We start from the raw sequence: 6,077 nt of genomic DNA on the forward strand, positions 1-6,077 counted from the left end.
AGCGCCTGCCAGAGGGGAGGAGCTGGAAAAGATTGTGTCCAGGGTGTGACGGATCTGCAATGATTTTCTCCGCCCGTCTCCTAGTCCTTGAGTAGTGCAAGTCCTGGATGGGGGGCAGGGGGGCACCGATGATTTCTTCTGCTGCCCTAATCTGATCCTGAGTGGGTGTTTCTGGGCATCTAAATCCACAGCCCATTAAAGATACTGTTCTTTATCCCCCCCCACCCCTCCAGGCTCACTTTTATTGACCACCTTGCCAGAACTCTACACGGGAAAACTTTTCTGATTTGTCAGTCTCTCTCTCTCTGTCCCCCCCCCCTTCATTTTGTCCAGGATGTGAGGAGTTCGCAGGGCAGACTGAGGAGTGAGACAATTTTGATCTCCTTTTTCTGAATGTGGAGAGCTGGTGGGGGGGTGAGGGAGGGCACTCATCTGCTGCCAGCCAAGTTCTCCTTTCTCCTCTCGGACCCGGGCTCCCAAGTCATGGACCACGGACCCGGATAAGAAGCTAATAGCCCTCTCTAGCAGAGCCGTGCTAAAGTCTCCCTGCGCTAAAATCATTCCCCTGGGAATCAATGGGCCTTTTCTTTTGTTGGCCGCTGTTTGCTCCACGGTTCTACACTCCATGTGAAACAGTAGACAGTCATGGGGAAACATAAAACATAATACTTGTGTGACCAGTTTGTCACTGGCTCTTGGGGGGGTCGTGTGCAGATATTGCCAATGAAAGAAGAATCAGTGGGAGATTAAGAGGTGACGGCCTCCACATCCAGATCGGATCTCCCGCGGGGGGGTTACTCAGATGCTGCGCGGAGCGGTGCTGAAATCCTGCGGCGCGCCATTGAATCCACGTCTGTTTCCGCTTTGACAGCTTCCGCGTTTGATACGAAGCTGATATAACAACTTCCTGTCTGTCAATGAAAGTGAAAGCGATTTAAAACTGCCATTTTGTCAAGAAACGCGAATATGATTCTGGAAAAATAAAAAGATATTTTTATTGCCAGGTAAGATTATACTCGACAGATTAAACCAATAGTAAATCATACATGTTTAACTTACTTAAATATTGGGATTTAATAGTTCTCAACATAATTAGTCTTTAAATATATCGCAGTGCATTACAGTAACCGTGTCACAGACTATTTTAAGCTTTCGAATGTAAAGCGAATTAGCAATAATAATAATATTTCATTATTTACGCTCAATCAGGATTTCGCCTAATATACAGTGTCGCTTAAACATGTACATGGGGCTAGATTATAATACTTTGAAGTTATATTAGGTTATAAAACTTTGAAGTTATATTAAGCTTGTTTTAAGATGTTGGGGAATAACTGCTATAGTGTGCCGAGGAACGCGGGTTAAAATCAAGGCTTGACAGTTACTGAAACGAGGCTAAACCACGGCATTGCTGTATTTCCCCCCCCCCACCCCCTTTTTCTTAGTTGATAAACAGTTTGATATTTTTACGCAAAGACAGACGTAGCACCGGACGTGTATTAGGACGATGCGTTGTTTAGCATAAAGCCGTCTGCTAAATTAAATGAATTTAAAATGGTATGAAATTATATAGAGAAATGTATTTACAGGGTGTCTACGCAGTACGGGAAAGAATGGGGTTTGATTTTGGTGTTTCCAGGTGTGGATAAGTACAGTCATGTGAAAAAATTAGGACACCCCATGAAATATTTTATATATTTTTATATATAGTTTCCAGAACTGTCAATTTCTTTCTTGTAAGCCATTCCTCGGCACAAACACCCTCTGATATGATGAAGACGTCATAGTCGATTCTATGATGGTGAGCTGGCCAGGTTCTGCTGCAGCAAAGCAACCCCAAACCATGACATTTCCACCCCTATGCTTCACAGGTGGTATGAGGTTCTTTTGCTCAAAAGCTCTTTGATTTACACCAAACATGTCTTGTGTTACTGCGCCCAAATAATTCAATTTCAGATTCATCTGTCCAAACCACGTTGTTCCAAAAGTCCTGGTCTTTGTCTGGGTGGGTCTCTGGCAAACTTTAGTGTTGCCTAGATGTTGTTTTGACAGCAAGGGTTTCCTCCTTATACATCTCCCATATAAATCACACTTGTGCGTCTCTTTCTGATGCTAGATGCATGTACCTTGACATCAACCGTGTCAGGTGCTTCCTGTATGACCCGTGATGACCTTTTAGGGTTTTTGGAGATGTCTTTCAGCATCTTGCCGTCTGCTCTTGGGCTGAACTTGCTAGGACAGCCTGCCCTGGCCGTGCTGGCAGTGGTTTTAAATGTGAATTATTGTGTATTATTTTCTGGACAGTGGAACGGCTGATTCCTTGAGATCTTTTTACATCCTTCTCAGACTCATATGCATCTACAGGCTTCTTTCTGAAGGCCTCAGAGAGCTCTTTGGATCTCACATGGTGATACCACTCATTTAATCAGTCAAGAGCAAACCAGACTAAATATCTGTGGTTTAAATAAGACAGGCTCCACCAAAAAGCTCTGTAACAATGTTCTAATCATCTTCATCTGATGTGGTGACATGAATCTAATTCTAGGCATTTTAAATAGTGATGAATGTGAGGGTGTCCTAACTTTTTCCTCAGTGGAAATTAGCATCTCAGTCAATTTACTTTCGTAAATAAGTGTATTTGTTTCTTGTTTTTCCATAGGTGATGTAATTACATCACCTTTATTTACATGTAGCGCCCCCATGCTGCGGTAATGGGCATGATTCCTAAACCTTATCCACTATCCCTTTGGGGCGCCCTGAGTTCTTTTTTTTTATTTACAGTAATTTACCAGTGGAGCTTTGAGATGTTGTTTTCTCCCCTATTTGGTATGAGCTTCGGCCGCTCTCAACCACCAAAGGTGCTGCCGGTTTAAATAATCACCGTCTTCCAGGGTAAAATGGAAACACACACCTTTACTTTTAAACTGAGATTATCACACAGTAAAATAAATAACAATCGGCTACGGTATCGTCCATTCAGGGCTTTTCCACAAATGTCATGTGATTAAATTTTTTTTCATCTCTGTTTTTATATATAGAATTGGGTCTCTTTAGGAGAAATGGTGAGGTTTTTCATGACAGAATGACATTTGGGGTGTTTTATGGCCCCAGGCCAAGCAGACCCCAGTGAACTAATCAAAGTTCCATTATTTTCAATTGGGGTCTGCAAATCCCCCAAAAGGTGGCTAAGGTGTGGAAATAAGCATTTGAATTTTTCCAACAGGTGGCTAGGTTCAGGTAGTGTGTTGTAGGCTAATTATTACCGATAAGTTCCTTATCCATATGTGTGCTCCGGAACAGATGCTTTTGTGTCTGTATGCCGTTGTTGGTTATTACCTTTTATAATGAGCACTGTTAATGCACTGCGTTGTGTTTCACATACCCAGCCAATAGAAATACGTCCTTATGTTGTCCTTAGGACGTCCTCTTTTGGTCTGTATGCCATTGCTGGTTATTACCTTTTATAATGAGCACTGTTAATGCACTGTGTTGTGTTTCACATACCCAGCCAATAGAAATACGTCCTTATGTTGTTCTTAGGACGTCCTCTTTTGGTCTGTATGCCGTTGCTGGTTATTACCTTTTATAATGAGCACTGTTAATGCACTGTGTTGTGTTTCACATACCCAGCCAATAGAAATATGTCCTTATGTTGTCCTTAGGACGTCCTTTTTTGGTCTGTATGCCGTTGTTGGTTATTACCTTTTATAATGAGCACTGTTAATGCACTGCATTGTGTTTCACATACTCAGCCAATAGCAATACGTCCTGAGATCGTCCTTAGGACGTCCTCTTTTGTTCTAGATGTTGTCCATCCAAATTGAAGGTTAGTTTTTACATCCAGTAGATGACTTTGAGGGATGTTCAAACGATGTCTAGGTGACCTAGTATGAACTTTATAAGGACATTCTCGGGACCAGTTATAAAAATCCTGAGAATATATTATGGATATTAAATCCATGCAAATCCTAGATCATGACCATTGTCTCGTTCTGACAGGAATTTAATATTGATTTCATAGATTTAAATTCAAGGACACTAAAATAATAGAGGATTACACTTAAATATCTTTTAACACATCATATTTCATCACTTTATACCCGTTACTCAGATACTTCGTGAATTCTGCTACCAATTTATATACAAAGAAAAGGTTTGCGTCTTACCCATTCTGCCTAAACATCTAAACAGTGCTTTAAACAGTTACAATATTGCTTGGTTTACAAAAACCACATCCGGTAAATATATCACATCACATAATATAATTATTTTCTGACAGTTTTCACTTAGAAAACCCCCATCCTCTGTTAAAATGGTTTAGTCTAAACTCCCACTCTGGGGTGCCTGTTCCAAAAGCACATTTGCAACTTGCATAGTTGGGAAACGACAGACACTCACTCACAGAGCTGTGAGCAAAGACGCTTTGTGAGTGTCGAGTATAAACCAGCCCTAACATTTAGCCTACATGAATAGCCTGCCCCATGCCTAACCTAGGCCACGGACAAGCTTCGGTTGAAACACACAAACTCTGTATCAGAAACAGTAAACACGTACTGAGAGAGTTATCAAAACAATGACGGCAGATTATAGCTTACTAAAGAAACATGGGGAGAGGATCCATGACACTAGATAACGTTATTGATTTCCCAGGCTTACTTGCTGATTATGTATCTAAATTTCTTACTTAATGCTCTTTCATTGCTGATTGTTACTTTAGTGTTCTGTGCGCTCTCACTTTCTCTGCCGCATCACAGACAAACTCACAGGTGTCACACAGGATTCTGTCATGCTTGCATATTATTAATTACACACATCCAAAGATGGGCGTTGTGAAGCGGTCTGAAATCTGTGCACATAGTTCTGTTGCCAGGCAGAATTTTGCAGGGCACCAAGGCCACTGTGGCCTCTGAACATGGATTTTCAGAATTACGGCCCTGGCCTCTGTGGTCTATTAGGTTGTTTACGTACAGGTTTATATTTGACACTGTGGCCTCTGAACATGGATTTTCATAGGGGGCATCAAAGCCAGAAAAAGGGGCAATGACGTCCATGGCTCTCGGTGATATTCCTGCCCTGTCACCTGTGATCTATTAGGTTGTTTACGGTACAGGTTTATATTTGACACTGTGTGCACCATCACACGCCGGGTCTTCTGCTAGTTCTTAAATGTGGCTGTATGTTATTCCAACCTTTGGCAAAATAACTTCCATGACTGAGTGACAGCTCTGCTTCTCAGTTCCTGCTGTGCGGTGTGACAGTGACAGACAGAAGTGGCCAGGATCTACAAAAGTCCCTGGTCCAGACAGCCCAAGAACCTGTAAACAAGGACCAGGTTCCAGAACTTCGGTGTGAAAGCGCCTGATAAGGTGAGTAATGAAAACGACAAGTGCAAACACTTCAAAGAAGGAGGTGATTCCAAACTGGGAACAGCTATGGGCCGCTGGGCTCTGGTCCGTGACAAATGCAGCCCTCCAGAGCATGTAGATGGAAAAGTGCTTTAAAGTCCTCAATTCAATGGCTACATGCTTTTTTTAAACTTAAGCACACAGTAGAATATGGCCCACAGTTGTTAGTCCAAATGATCAGTGCACATCTCTACTTGTGGTTTAAAAACTGACTGGTTTCCTTTGGGTGACAGATATAGCCTGTAAACTGAATTTGGAATATAAAGCTAACATTACTTCTGCTTTTGATTACAGAGTCAGACTACAATACACGGGACCTGGTTACAACCCCAATCGTCTAAGCGATGGCTCACTGTTCCAATGAGGAGGTTTGGATGTAACGTTACAGCATATGATGCATGTTGTTAAGGCCATAAATACCAGACACCAAAAGACAGGAAAGCTTAAGTTCATAACATGAGCAACTATTTTCAGCTGAAGCTTGCTGAATATAGCAGACAGAAAGTTCTCTCTCTGCAGTGCTCTTCCTCAGGCTACTTCCTTACCATACCGCACTGCACTAAATATTACAGGCGTACTGTAACAGAACAGAATAACTTAGCAGACAAAAAGCTCACTCTCCGCAGTGCTCTTCCTCAGGCTACTTCCTTACCATACCGCACTGCACCAAAT

The 6,077-nt window shown here is 42.1% G+C and overlaps 1 protein-coding gene and 1 long non-coding RNA gene across 3 annotated transcripts in view; both read left to right on the forward strand.

The window, feature by feature from the left end:
• LOC125725331 (NACHT, LRR and PYD domains-containing protein 12-like) overlaps positions 1-6,077 on the forward strand; it is a 322,258-nt gene that overhangs the window by 123,881 nt on the left and 192,300 nt on the right. The window lies entirely within an intron of this gene.
• On the forward strand, positions 898-5,740 carry LOC125725352 (uncharacterized). The gene is made up of 3 exons (XR_007387442.1): positions 898-1,004; positions 5,237-5,366; positions 5,700-5,740. It is a non-coding gene; the product is annotated as an uncharacterized LOC125725352 (long non-coding RNA).

Source organism: Brienomyrus brachyistius, unplaced genomic scaffold (assembly GCF_023856365.1).
Source record: "Brienomyrus brachyistius isolate T26 unplaced genomic scaffold, BBRACH_0.4 scaffold65, whole genome shotgun sequence".
NCBI lineage: Eukaryota > Metazoa > Chordata > Actinopteri > Osteoglossiformes > Mormyridae > Brienomyrus > Brienomyrus brachyistius.